Source organism: Mus caroli, chromosome 19 (genome assembly GCF_900094665.2).
Source record: "Mus caroli chromosome 19, CAROLI_EIJ_v1.1, whole genome shotgun sequence".
NCBI classification, from domain to species: Eukaryota; Metazoa; Chordata; class Mammalia; order Rodentia; family Muridae; genus Mus; species Mus caroli.
In genome coordinates this window covers 53694041-53712724 of record NC_034588.1, presented here as the reverse complement: position 1 = coordinate 53712724, position 18684 = coordinate 53694041, and the positions used below count along the sequence as shown (strand labels likewise).

At 44.2% G+C, this 18684-nt stretch overlaps 1 protein-coding gene across 15 annotated transcripts in view; it reads left to right on the top strand.

Moving 5' to 3' along the window:
* Positions 1-18684, top strand: part of Ablim1 (actin binding LIM protein 1) — a 281810-nt gene that overhangs the window by 76983 nt on the left and 186143 nt on the right. The window lies entirely within an intron of this gene.

Sequence of the window (18684 nt, the reverse complement as noted above, 5' to 3'; positions counted from 1 at the left end):
GGATATTTTCTCTGCAGTCTTGTTTTAGGGGAGACTTCCTTCCTCAGTGGGGCTGGGTTACCTTGGTTTCTGGAGAGCAGGCCGTAAGTAAGGGATGCCGCAGAAGGCAGATGGGCTCTGTGCCTTCCCCTTCAATGCTGGCTCTCTGAGTCGCAGCACCTCAGATCAGCTCCGCCTGGCTCAGCTTTGTCATCGTCCCAGGCACTTGGAGGACTGGGGCACCTGGTCTGCTTCACATGAGGGCACTTGTCAGGAGGCATGACGGTATTCAGGGCTGGCACGCGGTAGATGATGAATAATTCGTGGGTCTTCTCCTGCTTGCAACTTTTTCCAGTAAAAGTAATTCTCAGAGCTCGGGCCTTAACAACCTGGAAATATGATCCTGCTTTGACTATTGATCTACCTTAGACAGTAACCGGAAGATAAATGTTGACAAACAAAGCAATAGTAAGTTTTAAAGTTGACAGTAGCTCTAGGTGGGTGGGGCGGTAAGCCAGAGTCAGTCTCAGTGTTTCCCTCCCCTGCCCCACTGACACTGAAGGATAGGATGACAGGATTTTTACAGAAGATTCTTAGGGACCTTCTTGACCTCCTTGAAGGCTGAAACGAAAAGTTAATAAAAATACTATATATGGCATAATCATTAAGATGTATTAATGTGTGTTTTCTGGTTTAAAATAAAACTACAATTTTATGATTTTCCTAACTGAAAGAGGTCATAGCGATAAAATTACAGTGTCTCAGGGTCTTTATACATCTATTTGAACACATTCATGATATGATATATAAGATATGATAATGCAGATATGTTATTTTGAAGTAGGTTCAAGGTCTTTTTTTTAATTGCTTGTACTACACAAAGAATGGATTTTCATCTTGTTTTCCAGGAACATTAGGGTAAATTACAGAAAAAATCTTACATGACAGAAGAGATTAAGAGATTCTAAGCCAGTAGAATAAGCTGTAAGTGGGTGCTATTTCTAGAGGCTAAACCCGGAAAGAAAATCTTTTTTTTCCCTTAGCTTTAATTGACTCCCTTTCTGTTCCATGGCATATTTTGAAGGTTTCTGGCGTCCCCGCTTGCTGCCAGCTGGAATCTGAAGAAAGTATCTCTAGAACTCACTCAGCTAACTTGAATCTCAGTCATAATTAGATTGGAATTTGGCAAATTCTTTCAAGACAAAATCAGACACACTTCATGTTTGGAACAAGAAAGGGTCTCAGTGCTCTGTATTAAAAAAAAAATATATATATAGTGCTCGATTCAGGGCGCATTGGCAATACATTTGCTATTGTTTTGAGTCTTTCTAACCTGTCCAGGCTTGCCTTAAATTCCCTTTGTAGCCCACACTGGCCTTGAACTCTTGGCTGTCGGCTGCATCTGCCTCCTGAGTGCTGGGACCACAGCATGTATTACTATACCTGGCCATAGCAATATATTTTTTGCTGAAGTTGGTATTTTTATAAAGGGATACATTGAATGAACAGGAATCTGACCGTAATTAAACATCATTTCTAGTCTCATTAGTTGGTTCCTGGATGTTTTCAAACAAACCTGGTTATCCATCCCCTTCCCTTCTAGAGTAGATTCCCCCCTCCCTTCTCCTAGGTAGAGGCAAGATTTTGATGCAGTCATTTGTTCTCCTCAGATATAAAAGAAATGCATGAGCTAGCATTTGCATATGATTAATAGTAATTTAGGCATCTGAGATATGCAGCCCTCTATTTTATATTTAAATATGACTGCTGACACCTAGGTCTCCGTCATTTGCATACACACTTTAAAGGCGGCCGTGAAAGCTAGGATAATCATCAGAAGACTGTGTCTAACAAGCCTTCCCGCTATGTCACTCATTCCCACAAAGCGGGGAGAGCGTCTGTATGCCTCTTGGGTTTCCTGGGAGAAGACAGAGATTGGTTAGATGATGGGTTCTCGCGCTTAAAGAGGCATTCGCAGCTCCTTCTGCAAATGAGCTCTTCCAACGTCCATGAACGTGGGCCAATCAGAGCGTGACATTGCCAGGAACGTGCATGTGGAGTGAGGACCAATAGCAGCCAGGAGCGTAGAGCTCCCAGGACGCAGAAAACAGCAATGGCAGGGCGTTGAGAACTTCTCCTCAAGTCTCACCTCCCCAACCGTGACAGCCACTCTCTTCTCTGGCTTATTGAGGACACCGAGCTGCCTCAAATCTGATGGACAGTATGAGCCTAGCATTTCCTTTTCTTGCAGTGCTGTTCAGGGACTGCATGCTGACTTGATAGAAGCAATCTTCTAGGAGTTGTGGGACGCATGGTCTTGGTCAGCATGGTAGCGGAGTGACAAGCACCTCTTTATTGACTATTTGAAAGTGACTTAAGGGGTCTGCCTCTGTTTTCATATAAAAGATTATGCTGCCTACGTGACTGCGCAAGTACACTATTAATTCACGCAGGTCTCTCCCTTTCAAGGTTCTTGGCTTCACCTGTGAGTTTATTGTTTTTAACTTTCGAGTTACTTTCACCATGATGGTCTCTACATGGTAGCATCAACACTGGCTTCTCCCCCATGTGTCATCTAGTCCTCCCTTGATTGTTTATGAGCATTCTGTCTGTGGCATTTAACTCACCAAGTGCCTCTCCATGGGTGGCAGGTGGTGTGCCGGGTATCATTCAGAAAGGTGACTCTCTGTCTTTATGATCTCAGAAGACCCAGTTATGTGCCAAAGTTGTGCCTGGCAGTCATCCAACAGGAGGCAGTTATCCCCTGGTGGGGGGAAGGACAGAAGGATTGACACAGAGGCTTGAAGGGCATGCCATCATCTACAACATGTAGGAGGCAGGAGATGATGTGGGCTACGGACAAGTGCTGCTTTACTGGCTTGCTCCCTATGGCTTGCTCAGCCTCCTTATACCATTTTGGACTACCTGCCCAGGAGTGGCACTGCCCTCCCCCTCCACCCTCATGAGCTGGGCCCTCTGCCGATCAATTATCAATCAAGAGAGTGCACCATGGGCCAGTCTGTGCTGGCATTTTCTCAGCTGAGGTTCCCTCATCCCAGATGATTTGGATCAAGTCTACAAAAAAAAAAAAAAAAAAAAAAAAAAAAAAAAAAAAAAAAAACCTAACCAGTACAGGGTTGAAGGCTGTCCCATGTAGCCCAGGTTAACCCTGAACCTCCTAAGTCACTGAGGATAACCTTGAACTTCAAATTCTCTTCCTCCTTCCACTTCCCAAGGGTTGGGAATACAGCCATGCGGTACCACACCCAGCCTGAGCTTTTAATTCCTGCAAATCAAAATTCCTATATCTGTAAAGTAGGGGTAACACAACTACCTGTTTTATAGGAGTGTGAACGTTAAATGAGAACATCTATAAAACTCACGCCCCACCCGGGATAATGAACAGGTTGCACAGTTCGAAATTACAGTTCTAGCTGGACATTCCTTCCAATTAATAATATTGTTGGCTAATCCTTTGGAATCCTGCCTGGTTTGGGTTATTTCTACTTTTAGGGGGTCTATTTTTATTTTCATAGATTCTAGTTTGGATTGTTTCTACTTCCAGGTATTATTTGTTTAATATGAACTGTACAAGGAAAGACTTGGATTGTAAAAACATAATGTGTGAGAGGCTAAAGCTGCCCTTGACAGACATCCAAACCCAAGGGGTAACTGCGGCCCCCGCCCGGCTTTATTTATGTTTTATGTCACCACAGCCATGCATAGTTTTACATTTTCAAATCAAATAGCAGCTTCTATAAGCTGGGACACCAGGTTGCAGACCAGGTTGGCCTCTGCCTCCTGTGCTGGGATTAAAGGTGAGCGCCTGGCAGGAGTGGCGCTTCTTATGAGGCTGTGTGCTTTGTCCTTATTCTTCAAGGTTGAATGAGTTGATAATGTACTAAAATGCCCAACTACTCACCACCCGAGCCATGGAAGGGAGAGGGAGTGCGCACACCTTTCCTGTGAAGATCCAGATTCTGAGATTCCATGTCTCACCCGGTCTAAGGCGCTGTTACTACTGCTGCTTCTACGACAGACTGCTTTTCCCGTCTGTTTTTTCTGTTTTTACCAAATGCCCCTTTAAAAACAAAAAAGAACTTCAAGAACCTGGGGCCAGCAAGATGCCTCAGTGGGTAAAGGGGCTTACCACCAAGTCTGAAGACCTGAGTTTGACCCCAGAACCCACTTTGCAGAAGGAAAGAACCAACTTCTTCACATATATGACCTGCACATATATGCTGTAGCATGTACACACACACACAGAGACAGAGGAATATTAAAAAAAAAATAATTAGTGAAAAAGAAAAAAAGCCCAAACATCATTCAGTTGGAATCCACACAAAGTTGGCCTGAGGACTGTTGCTGTCCTGGACTGCTGAAAGACCAGTTGTGTGCAGTGAGCAATTACATAAACACAGTTGAGAAGGTTGAGCCCACCCTGCCTCTGCACGGCTCACCGTTGCCTAGTCCCGTACTCCAGGAGGCGGAATCTGGGCCCAGTGAGTTCACTGATTGCCAGCGTCTTCTCTCGTATCCCACGGCACAGAACAAAACTAGAGAGTGAAGAAAAGTCAAATAGGATTGGAAAGCTGATTTTCAAATTTGACAGTTTCTAATATTTTTTTTTTTGTATATGAGTACACTGCAGCTGTCTTCAGACACACCAGAAGAGGGCTTCGGATCTCATTACAGATGGTTGTGAGTCACCGTGTGGTTGATGGGAATTGAACTCAAGACCTCTGGAAGAGCAGTCAGTGCTCTTAACTGCTGAGCCATCTCTCCAGCCCCTACAATGGTCTCTTTTGATGTATGAAATGTGGTTTAAAAAACTTTGAGTGCTGCTTCTGGATTTTGCATTTACGTATAAGTTGTTGAGTATAAAAGTAAGGCCCTAACATTCCTCATGGCTCATCAGGGAGAGAATAAAATCAATACACAGTCACTTATACATCTTATTTATCAGAGGCAGGGTTTTATGTGGCACAGGATGCTTTCAAACCAGGATAACTTTTAACTTCGTGATCTGCTCCCTCCACCCCACATGCACTGGGATTGCAAGTGTGCACTGCACATCCACTGGGATTGTGAGTGTGCACTATCAGACCTGCTTTATTGGATGGATATCAGGGTTTCCTTGAAACTGAGACTCGATGAAATAAGTCTTATGCCCAGTTAGCCTGATTCAAAAGGGGTGTCAGGGACCCCTCTTCAACTCTCAATTTTAACTCTCAGGGACCTTTCTAATAAACTCAGTTCTGTACAGGTGAGACCAATAACCAGGATTACATGGATCACGTGTTAAGAAATACAAGATCTGAACTCTTGTATGAGTAGCCTACCGTGAACTTTGTAAAGAACAGGATGGTAAATATTTTGGCCTTTGTGAGGCAAATGATTGCTGGTACCACTATGTAACTGGGAGTCTAGCAAAAAAAGCAGCTGTAGGTGGCACACAAACAGATGTCAGTGTGTTTCAATAAAACTATTTATAAGGCAGGAAGCATTGCTTTGCAGACCACTGGTCTAGACTATTGAAAGAAATCAGGACAAGGAAGCCAGGAGACATATTTTGAAATAGAAAATACAGTTTTTAATGCAATGGAGATTTGTTTCATTTAACAAGATGTGTTTTAGAAATGAGTGCAGAAAAAATATTTTCATATTGGTCATTCATCAGATAAAGTTTCCATCATCCTAGTATACTTTAGTCAGGATGAGAACTAAGCTACACAGGGCATGTACTCTCAAGGCCAGTTTTAAAACAGGCTTGCCAGGAATGCTAATGCTCCTGCTTAGCAGCAGAATGAGAAAGAGGAATTAGAGAGACATTAAGGAGACACCTAATTAATGTGATTTGGTTTTATGCCACTTTTAAGTTTTTATCTAGCCGATGTGACCTACATTCATATAAAGGAACTAAGAGGATTACCAGGGATGCCTTTTCTCTATTAATTAGGAAACAATATGCAGACTTCAAGTCAGTATGTTTGAGCCTCATTTGCCCCTCATACAGATTTTGAATTACGGGCATCCCATGTTTCTTGTCACTGTTGAAGAAAGACTGAAGCACGGAAATGGTGCTATGAAATGGGGTGGGGGAGGGGGGTGGAGGAGGGGGGTTTGTTGCTTTGTTTTAGCTAAGAATCTCTGACACCTGTTGAGTCAGTTATGGTCTGCTTGGAACTGGTAGGTTGTAGGTTTCCAGGTTCCTGTGCAGTGAATCCAGATACAGAAGAATCCAGAGTACATTTTGGGGAAGTTGAGGCAGAAGAATGCTATGGAGAGTCCCAGTTCTATTAAAGCTTTATCAAAGCTTAATGTTTCTCAGTTCTTATTTTTCAAGTCTATATGCTCCCTCTCTGCATCGATCTATACATCCATCTACCCATCTATCTGTCCATCCATCCATCCACCTACCTACCTATCTATCCATCCATTCATCCATCTAGGGAACTTCTGTTTCTCTGTCTCTCTCCCTCTCTCTTCCCTCCCTTCTCTTGCTCCCTCCCTCCATTGTTTGACACCCTTCCTGGTAACAGTGTCAAAATACACATGGGAAAAGGTGTTTAAAGATCTAAACCATTTTGTGGCATTTATTTCACCTGCTTACTAGGTTCCAGTCTAGGCCGGTCCCTGAGTGAGGTGCTGGGGCTCAGGAGTGAGATGACAGCCATTCTTTCATCCATGTAGACATTCACAACCACAGCACACACAACCACAGCACACACATCCACAAGCACAGCACACACATCTACAAGAACAGCACACATCCACAACCACAACTACATGCCACCATGACCATGGCTCACACAACCATGACCACAGGGCACACATCCACAACCATGGCACACACATCCACAAGGGAGTGTCCAAATGGCCAAGTAGCACGTGAAAAGTCTGACTGTCAGTTTCCCTCAACGTCCTTTGTGTCCTGTGGCTGTGCATCCATCAGAGTGGCTACAATGAGAAGGAGCAGCAGTGTTAGGTACCAGAAACTCTATGGAGCAGCTGAGACTTTACATTGCTAGCAGGCATATTCACCAAACTAATGACTCAAAAGAGTATCTATCAGTACTATCAAAAGGAAATGTATATGCATATGTACATATATGTGTATATATGATCTATAGCACTGGTGTCCACTAAGAAAATGTGCAATAATATTATTCATAGCATATTTATTCATAGTAGTGCCAAGCTATAAAAAAAAAACAAAAACAAATGTTCCCAAACAGGACGATGGATGCCCACATTGATTATGGTATATTGTTTCCATGAAGTATCACTCCAAAATAAAAATACATGATGTTTTATATTCAATATGTTAGAGTCACACAAGCACTATGTTGAGCAAAAGGAACCAGAGAAGTGCATTGCTGAAGGAATCCTCTTAGAATTTGAAGCTCCAACAGCACTCATCAAGCATGATGGGGCGTGGGGCTGCATTATGGAGAGTGGGGCCATATGATGGGGCGTAAGGATGCATGGTAGAGGTGTGGAGCTGCATGGTGGGGACTAGGGCTGCAATGTGGTGGAAGGAGGCCAAGGGTGCCTTTGTGGGGTGTCAGACATGTTTGATATTTTGGCCCTGTGCTTACACAAATGTGAAGATCCACCAAGCTGTCTGCTCGAGGTTTGTGATCTGCAGAGCAGATGAGATAGATTTCAACAAAATCTTAGCATCACAAGCGAAATGAATCTGAGCTTCATTTAAGATGCTTGGGAGTAGAAGTTCTAGCTTATGTATATGATCTGAACTCCACTAAAAGTCCAGAGAAAACACTGGGAACCCCTTGAAGGATAGACAGTGGTTTCTGGAGCACAGGACTGTGTTTATTTCTCAAAAAAAAATTTTTTTAGTGCTTTTGAAATTTTCTGTGAACAAATGTGTATTCTATACCAGAAATTTTTAAATGGGAGTAATAGTCGTTGTGGCGTCGACGGACAAAATTGAACAACTTGTAAGTGAGATTTTTACTTTCAGGGATGAAGTAGCGATTCAGAACCAGGTTGTGGAGTGAGACAGGGCTTTCCGCTGGGATAAACTGTAGGAGGAGCTGGTCTGGCATCCAGGGCAGGGGTGGGATGAACACAGGCGTCAGGAGTGACTCATGGACCTTACATCATCACGTTTCCTTGGGTCTGTGGCCTCAGCCACTGTTGGTCTGCCTCTGTTTCTGTGCCCTGTGTTCAGTGGTCCTTGAGAATGTTCACTTTTCCCAAGACCCTAACATGGTGATCTCCTAAGCCATTGATGGCTTTTATTATTTTTGTTGTTAAGATAACTACCTAGCTGGAACCGTGTAGGCCAGGCTGACCTTGAATTCACAGAGATCCACCTGCTACTATTTCCCAAGCTCTGGGACTAAATGTGTGCCTGTGGCTTTTATTTGTATTCTTAAAAGCTTTTATCCTGGTATGACTGTCTGCTTCAGTTTCTATATGAGGTTGAGTTTTCTTCCCTGCTGCTCTGTATACCAATGAAAAATTAAAGATCAGTTGTGCTGAGCTATTCCCTCATTGTGAAAAAAACATAGAAGAAAGAGAAAAGAACTTACACACACACACACACACACAGCACGAGAGAGAAAGAAAATGACAGAGAGAGAATGAGGGATCCATTTGTCCTGTTGAAGAGACCCACCACCCACTTCATCCTGATGCAGGCTATTTTTGTTTGCTTTGCCTGAAAGATCTCTTGTGTTGGAAGCATTTAAGGGGATGGTTTGCATCGGAAATGAGAAGCCAGACACTCGGTTCTGTTTAATCCCTATTGCAGGGCCTCAGACAAAGTTGCACTCTATAGGCGCTGACTGGACTACCTTTCTGCCACGTTGGGATTTTTCTCCATGCATTTTTCCTGATGCATACACATTTATAATTGTGAAATAAAGGAATAATAATCTTTGAATCCATTATTTCTGAATCTATTCTCAGTGAATCTTTGTCTAACAAAATTTTGTTTCATTAGATTAGCTTAATTAGTTAATTTTCATATTCCTTATGATATCCAAGGGTAAACTAAAAACACCACTCAACCTTCTTTTTCTTCAAAAAAATAGACAGCCTCTCCCTTTCTGGACAGGGTAAGTAATAGTGTTATGTAGCATGACTGGAAATTGTAATCAATAAACTTTACACATCTTCAACTACAATGCCAGGAAAGTCTGCTGAGCAGGGCCATTTAATTAAAGCAATGAGCTAAGAGGCTCCAGCACTTTTGGTGCAGATGGAGTAACATTGGAAATTATATATATATATATATATATATATATATATATCAGTTTTAATCCTTTTTTTCCCAAGGCAATTCACACAAAGTAGTCATTTAAATGCCCAGAGTTTGCAAATGTTTATAAAGCTTTCCCCCCAGCCCAGGAGAATATTAAAAACCAGGACAAGTGTGTCAGAGTCTTCTGGGGTCATAGTTTGATGGTTTCTGCTTTGTGAGCCTTGTGGTTCCAGCCTTGACATCTGGGTAGATAAATGCTTTTGCCTCCATCTTCCACCTCTCTCCTGAGGTCACACAGGGTCTCTGCTGTCCACTGGACTCTACTCATTCTGTGGATAATCTGATGACATGAGCCAGTGTCTATCTGACATGAGCCCATGGACATTCTGATGACATCATGAGTTAGTGTCTATCTCGCATGAGCTCATTGTCAACTGCTTCCAACAAAGCTTCTTTTCTTTTTCCTACTCTACTTCTTGGAGGTCTCTCAAGTGGCAACATTTGCTGTTCTGTTCAGTGCCAGTCTTTATTATGAAGATGTATTTTCTTTCACTTTGGGGTATCTGTGATTTTTCATGCTGTCCCTTAGCATGTTGGGGGTCACCATCTCTGTACACTGCCTATTTCTGGTATGACTGCATATATGAAAGTGTGGAGGGAAGGAACGTCTCAGGTGTGGTATTGTATCTTAAAACTTCTCTGCCGACAGCCTTGTCTCACCCCACCCTAGGTCATCAAACTGCCTCTTTTTCTCCCTGCTGAAGCCTACACCACGCACTCCTCCACACTTAACACGTCCCCATTTCCAGTTCCCTTTGGATTCAGTATTTGCAGAGACTACCCCAAACTCTGTCCCTCCCAGTTTGTCACAGTTAGAAATTCGCACATGACTCAGTACCATTCACCAGGAAGCACCCTAAATCATAGCCTACTCCTGACACTGGCACACACTTGTTTGTGTTTCCAAAAGTTTATGGAATGAGTGGGTTTTGTGGGTTAGGTGTCTTGATTGATTATGATTTATAGCAAGGTGGAGAGATGCTATGAGTCCTCATTGGGACACCATGAGTTTCATAGGGTAAACCTAGAGGAGAAATGAGGATGGATGTCAAGATCATACTGCATGGGAAAAGCTGTAGACAAAGGTCACTAACTGGGTATCTCGATGCAATGGAGAAAAGGATAGAAATTATAACAGCCGTTACCTCTGATATGTGGCAAGGGCTTTCTGGGAGTAGGGTGTGTTCAGTCTCATCTCAGAAGCTGGAGATAGTGAATGGTTTTGTTAAAAATTATTGAACCATACCTTTAAGATCTATGCTTTTTACTTAAAGTATCAATTCATGAAAAATAATAAAATCAGTGTATATACTGAACCATTTTCGGAGTAAGAAACATAATAGTATTCTATTAGCAACCAAGGAGGAAGCATCTGGTAGCTCTAAATGCGTTATGAGGGAGAAAGAAGACTTTCTTGTAGTTGTGGCCAGGGCTTCCAAAGTACTCCTACCCATACATTCTCCCTTGGCAATATAGGGCAAGATCCACGAGAGATTAAATCTGATTTCAGAAATGAACATATGGATCATTAAAGTGGAACTTTCCAAAGATTCTAAAAATCTTACACCCCAAAATTTGGGGCCTTAAAATACTTGCCCTCACTCACTGCTGGAAATAAATCACAACTGTTTGCTTTAAGCTTGCTGTGAGAGCTCATGGCACATAGTCAGAAACAACTACTACCTCCTTCCAAGTTGGAAGCCCTCACACACAGGCCCGTGACTGTTTCCTTAGAAGGTGCAGGTATGGGCAGTCTTGTTTTTATTCACTAGTTGAAAATGTTTGAAACTTAGATGATTTCATGTCACAATGTGAAGATCCCATTGTAAAACAGCACTAGTTACCTGAACCTACACATCCCTTTCTTTTATAGAATGAGAGTATAATTGCTTTCTGCTTCTACATCTCTCACCATTACCTCAGGATCCACAGGCTGCTTCCAATTAAGTTTCTATTCTCACCCCTTTGGGTATTTTTCTTTATAAGGTCTAAACTAACCTTCATAGAGTAATCCTGGTGGACCCCAAGAACTATTGGGGGCTTTAGTTGACGTATGGAGAAATACTGTCATTCGCCCATGTTATAGATCAGGGAACTGAGACCCAGGAAGTAAAGAACTTGGGGCTGGGGAGATGGCTCAGGGCATTAAAAGCTCTGACTATGTGAGGAGATGGCTCAGGGCATTAAAAACTCTGACTATGTGCTTGAGGGTCTGAGTTTGGATCCCCAGAACAGAACTAAAAATAGCTGGTCATGACCATGAGTGTTCCTCACTCTGTGGCTGTCAAGAGTGGCAACAGGAAGATGACCAGATTGCTGGCTGCCAGTCTGGCTCCAGATTCAGTGAGAGAACTTGCAGTAAGGGGATAAGACAGAGGATGAGAGAGAAGAACACCCAATGTCCTCCTTAGGCCTCTGTCCACAAATGCACATCGGCATAGATGTGCACATAGACCATGCACGCTCACAAACACAGCCAGACTATACATACATACATACATACATCTAAAGTAATTGAAAAGAAATAAAGTGCCCACCTGGGGTTAGCCAGCAGAAAGAAACAAAGTCCATATTTGGGCTGGAGCGCCCCCTCCCCCCAATGAGTGTATCAACCACATGGTTACATTGTTTAGTTGCATTCTTAGTGTTTAAACATTGGTGCTCGCCAGAGGCCATTGGAATCCTCTTCAGTTTCTGTGCGATTCACTTTGATCAATTCTTGGTCTCCAGATGCATGATTGAGCATTCCTCATAAGTTAAAAAAAACTAAAGCATATAAATCTGTATTCTTCCTTGAGAAATAATATTCTTCTACCCCATTCCTATTAAAAACATGATAAAGCAGTGGTCCTTAACCTTCCTAATGATGCCAGCCTTTAATACAGTCCCTCATGTTGTGGCGGACCCCCAACCATCAAGCTATTTTTGCTGCTACTTTGTAACTGTAATTTTGCTATTGTTGTGGGTTATAATGTGAACAGCTATGTCTTCTGATGATTTTAGGTGACCCCTGTGGAAGGGCCATTCGACCCTAAAGGAGTCACGACCCACAGGTTGAGAACCACTGTTAAAAGCATGCAAGGGTCCTATGTCTATGCTGCTAGTCCCTTGCATGCTAAGACAGATCATCTTGAAGCTACTGCACACTCCATTTTGACAAACAACAGAGTCCTGCCCAGTGATTCTGCCCTAGAGCATTTCCATATCAGACTGCCAATTTTACATCCAATAAACTGTTCCTAGCAGATAAAGGACGCAGTAGAACGGCCATTCAATCGGCTCCAGACTCCGGAAACTTCTCTATTGTTAGACAAATCATTGTCCATCTGTAGCCACACATAAAACAGTGTGTTCTCAAACCTGCTACAGCTGTGGACTTTGAAATAGCCAAAGGCATCTTTTATTCATAGTGAAGCCTTAGATTTGCCTTTGGGAGTTCAGGTTATTTTTAAGTTGGGAGTGAGTGCTGCATAGGGCTGGAGTTTAGAGGGAAGTGCTGTCCTGGTGGTGGGGAGGGCAGTTATGTGGATGCTTTGGACAGGGCAAGGTCTGGCATCTCACAGGGTCACTGCTGTGATTAACAAACTTGTGGTTTTAAAGTACTTGGGTAAAACCAAGTGCTGGGTGAGGCTGTAATAACAGATCCGTGCAAAATGTACGGGTGGACATCACCAATGCTCTCCTGGGAATTCTAGTCCACGGAGAAAGAATGGCAGTGGGCACACTTTTCCGAGCTGTGGGGAGGCTGCACATATGTGGATGAATTGTCCCCAACTGAGACTTGTCCTGGTCACCTGTCCTCGCTCCCTCCATTTCCTTCTGGAGAGTCTTTTACTCCAGAACCCTCTCCTCTGCCCTCCTCTAAGTCTCTTTAACTTAATAATTTTGTCTTCAAAGACCTGTTGGGACATCGCATTCCCCACCGTCTCAGCAGCACCAAGCTGATGCATGAGTTCCTCCTGCACATTCACAAACTCTAGACGCACCACAACGCACTCCACCCACCACTGCGAAGGGAGCCCCATTTGCATAGGTCATTGTTGGCGGTGAAATAGAAACGTGAAATTGTTCATGTAAATGGGAACATAAGCCATTCCTGTGTCCAGAAATATTTCTTTCAACAAGCTGGGTGTGGTCATGTGTGTGCTCTAAACCCAGCAACTGGGAGGTAGAAGCAAAGAGATCCTGGAGTTAAGACCGGTCTCAGCTATATAAAATCAAAGACCAAACAAATAAAATAGGTGAGAAACAAATTGGAACCATAAGCCATAATCTCAATCTTACACACAGTCCATGGATGCTGAGTCTGGACACTGCGCCTGCGTGTTGGACACTGCGCCTGCGTGTTGGACAATGTGCATGCGTGTTGGACACTGCGCATGCGTGTTGAATGCAGCGCCTGCATGTTGGACACTGTGCCTATATGCCGGACAGTGCCCAGTTGTGTTTATTGGCCTGAGGCATTTTTTGTGCCTATTTTCCTACTAGTAAAAATGTTCTTTGATGGCCTCTTGACTTGTTAACATCCGGCCCATCAACATCTGATTTGTCATACTATGTGCATTCAATATGTACTTATAGTGTTAGGTTTAAGTAAGGTGCATATGGGGTTGTTGCTTACGAGCATTTATGCACATTTGTGCAGAGACCAGAAGCCAGCCTTGGGTGTCATTCCTCAGGAACCATCCACCTTATTTTTCTGAGGTGGGGTTCTCTCATTGGAGCCCAGGTCTTACTAACTTTTCTAGGTTGGATGGCCAATGAGCCCTAAGATCTTCCTGTTCCCACCTGCCCGGTATTGGGGTTACAGGTGTGTCATCTTGCCAAGCATTTTGCATCAGTGAGAGAGGTTTAATTCACTCATATTCATAAAGCAGGGAATTTACCCACTGAGACATACCCCCCCCCCGCTCCTTTATACATATTTGCAGAATAAAGCTAATACCTCAGTAGTTGTGTTTTGTTGTAATGGTCATTGTCTATTGCCAAGGGAAGTTTCCTTGATGAGGGGAGAGAGCTATATATTTTTGTGGGCATAAAGATAGATAGTTAGAATGTAATTAGGGCTTATGCTGGCTTAGCGAAGTGGTACTTGTAGGTTTTCTTCCAAGATCCACGACTCCACTAACACTGAATCGTTGGTTAGGTTTCAAGCACCAGGCATGATTTTACTTTATATATCTTGAGGAGCTTAGCCTAGAGGAAATTCTTCAGATTCAAAGTTTAAGTCTCAATCTGAATAGCCTCAAGGAAAGAAACCAGCAAACCAGGGGCCTGCTATAACATGGAGAGGAAATGGTTACCTGGGATACTGGCCATATTCTAATAAATTAACAGAGAACTTGAGGCCTGCCAGAATGAGTCAGGGCTTTGCAGTGTTGAGAGAGATGAATTATAAATACTTCCAGCCCGGCCACTGGAAATGCTTCCCTCTGCAGTCTTCCTCCCAGGAGATCTGTGGAGGAGGGGAACCAGGAGCTGGCAGGCATGGGGCACCTGCTGAGGGTCAGCAGCTCGGCAGGGTGCTGATGCTGGAGTTTCGGGTCTACCGGCCATTTATCCTGCCAGCAAGGACAACCTGTCTCCTAATTACTGAGATGGCTTCCTCTGGTCACAGCTGTTGGGGACCTCTGGGCATATGCCTGCCACTTAGCTCCTTCCAGATCAGTGGCACTTACACTGTGACCTATGACCAAAAGCTTGACGCTGTCTGTGCCTCACTGTGCCATAGAATGTATATGTCTTCCTTGCCAACTAAAAGAGCCAATAGTGGTGACAGTGCTGTGTCTGTGGCGAGCACAGTTTCATCCAAGTTCTAGGTGTTCACATTTGACAGTGACTCCTGGTGGAATAGTATCCGATTCTTACTGAGTGCCCAGTGTGTGTAGAGTCCCCTGGGAAGGAAGACAGCTGCTCAGCAGCTGGCACGAGAAGCTGACAGCCTAGAAGTAGCCCTAGGATGCGGTGAGATGTGAATACAGAGTGGAGCTGTCTCCTGTATGGAGATAGGGTGGGCGTGTGCTCTAGCCTCGCTGATTCAGGAAGCCTTACAGGAAGAGGTAACAACGTTGCATTCTTAAGATCAGGGGAATTGCCAGGAGGTTCTGGCGGGAAGCAAGCTGAGGAATTTTAGCAAATGAGAGACATGTGTGGCAAAAGGTAAGGGTTGCAGTATGAAGTGCATTTATCTGCAGCAGGGCTCATGAAGAGTGACCCGTGCTCAGGGCCTGGATACTCTGACCCTGTGGAAGAGATCTATAGAGAGACTTATTGAACATTAAGCTTTTGAGCCCAGGGGATGCCTGTGTTCTCCCTCTGAACACATCTTGTCCGTGGCTACTTCTTGAAGGCATTCCAAGGCTGCTTCTCAATGCTATTGAAAATCTTGCCTATGGAGAACATTGTCAGAGAGTAATTTGAGACTCTTGATGTCCGTTAAACTAATTATGCTTCCGTCCTCAGAGTACCTCAGTCTTGGATGCCCAGCAGATTTTATGTAGCATCTGAATTATTGATGGAGAAGATAGAGAAGAGGGGGCTTGGCGGCTCACTCTCTTTTGAGCAGGCCTTGGGTGAGTGGTGTTACGGGAAGAGAGGCAGATGCTTGCAGGGATGGACAAAGCAGGCCTTGCAGAGGAGCCTTGCCCAGATGGAAGCCTGTGCCAGTATGCCCAGAAAATCACAGCCTGCTTTGGAGGGATAGGTAAGACCCCGATGGGCTGTGCTTTGCAGGGAGGTTGAGAACACAGATTACCAAGATGACCAAGATGAATGGCTGGTGGAAAGCAGGTGCTAGGGAGAAGATGCTCCAGTGCACCTGAGAAGCCCAACGAACCCTTCTCTCTCCAGCCTTCTCACCTTCTCTCTCTCTCTCTTTCTCTCTCATGTGTGTGTGTGTGTGTGTGTGTGTGTGTGTGTATGTACATGTGTGTACTCAGTCTCTTATGCAGCAAAGACCACCCTGATGAGAGCTCCTGTAGGGTTCATGGGGGAAGGGGGTTCTCAGAGCTTGCTAAGCACCTTGGCTTGTGTATTTTTACTTTTAAAATTTTCTGGAATGCAGCTAGCTCCATGGTCCTTGAGGAAGCCTCAGGCCACCTTCAGCCCATTTCCTTAAAAAACCAGGCTGCAGAGAATCTCATTTGAAGATGAGGATTTGCTCTCAAAAGAAAAATCTCTTAGAGGATGCATGTGGATACTCGCAGATGAAAAGGTCATAATAGCAAGGAAGCCACATGTGGGGAGTTGCCGTGTGGCTCATCCTGTAGCTGACCAAAAGCTATGTCTGTGACATCCATCCCCTGAGCACTGGGCTGACCCAGCTGGCTCTGAGATGGCGTTTATCCCCTTGACAAGTTGCTGGATAGCTGCTGAGCTACCCCAGGGTACAAGCACTCGGGGCCTCTCCAAGCTTTGCGGAAGTTCCTTGGTGAATTCCCTGCTGTTGGTGGTTTGTATTTGCATCTTACCATGGAGGAGCTTGCGTAGGTGAGTGGGACCTGCTGCCGGCAGACAGAGACCTCTATGTGGTAGGTCACTCAGGCAGCCAGTCCTTGGATGTGGGGTAAGCATTTGCAGTCAGTGTTAGCTTTGTAACATAGGGTGCTGCCATATCTTTCTTGTCTTTCTCGTCAACTATATAAACGCTGACGAAGCATTGACTGCACTCTTGTCTTCACTGGCGCTTTCACTTGACATGGACTGCAGCAGGAGGCTGCTCAGGACTGCGGCAGGAAGCTGCTCAAGCAGCAGTGGTAAAGCTGGACCCACCGATGTTTCTGTGGGGTCTTCTCCCCAGGCCATGCTTTCCCAGACCTGCTATGAGGCAGACGGAAGCCATGGTCTCTGCTGGGGGCCTACTCTGAATCAGTGAGGAGGTTAAGTTAAAGGCAGAATTTAGTTCACAAGTTTCCTGGTCACCAACTAACCCTAATCAGCCAGTATCTGAACCTGTGTTTTCCCTAAGAAAGTGGTCAGTTTCCTTATGCTTCCATGTGGCCGGACATCTTTATTTGTGTATATGTATCTGTATGTATGTATGTATGTGTGTGTGTGTGTGTATCTGTGTATGTGCACAGGGTCCCACAGAGGTCAGAAAAGGCTTTTAGATCCCTTGGAGCTGGAGTTAAAGGTGGTTGTAAGCTTTCTCACACTGGAGCTGAGAGCTAAACTCGAGTCCTCTGCTAAGGCAGGGCGTTCTCTTAACCACTGAACCATCTCTCCAACCCCGTGTGCTGCCTTAGTAGATGTCCTCTTCTGTCACCAACCACCTTGGTGATCCACTTGGAATTTACCTCCTACCCTTCTAAAACTTTTGAATTTATCAGACTTCTTCCTTATAATCTGTAAATCCAAAACTCAAATGTTTGCTTTATAGACTATCTTAGAAGACAACCACTTCTGTCATGCCTAGTAAGCGATGGGCCCCAGGGCCTTACCTGTACCAGGCAGTTATTAGACCACTGAGAGGTACTCCTAACTCAACAACTGTTTCTTGAATTAAATACATGGATCTGTAAGCTTGACAAAACCTAGGGGTGCCGGCCTGTGTATTTATTGCTGATATAAATAGCAGCTGAGCATGGAAGAGGAGTTAAGGCCACGGAGTTAGTTTCTGTGGGTGATGTTTGATGAATGCAGACCAAGGAGATAGAACGGCTTTGTCAAAAAGTCGTCAAACTTAATTTTGGCCAAGAAAATACTGAATTTGAATTTTTAAATTAAAAAAAAATTATGTGTCTCTTTCTCTTTCTGTCTCTGTGTGTGTGTGTGTGCAAGTACCTGTAGAGGCTAGAAGAGGGTATTGGGGCCCCTGAAGCTGGTGTCATAGGCAGCTGTGAGCTGCTTGGCATGAGTAGCTCGGGTCCTCTAGAAGAGCAGCAGAGGAACACAATTGCAGCCTCGTGGATATGAATTTGAGATGTCTTAAAGCTGTCCAAGTCTCCTTCTGTGTTGGTAGTATGTACCAGAGCTTGTGTTGAAGGAGTAGTGGCATGTTTCTCTGTACACACACACACACACACACGGGCAGACACTCCTAAACAAGTAGCAGGTCGGGTTCCAGTGTACAAAGAACAGAGCTGGAGGAACACACACACAGGCACAGGTACAGGCACACACGCATGCACACATACACACAAATGTAGAAACACAGGCACAGGCACGCACATGCACACATATACACAAATGTATGCACACACACACCACAAAAAGAATTAATGGTGAAAAGTATTGTACCCCACACTGCAGTGTTTACCAGGCAGACACTAGAACATGTGGTTTTCCATCTTCCTAACGCTGTGACCCTTTAATACAGTCCCTTGTGTTGTGGTGACCCCCAGCCACAAAATTATTTTCATGGGTACTTTACAACTGTAATTTTGCTACTGTTAGGAATCATAATGTAAATA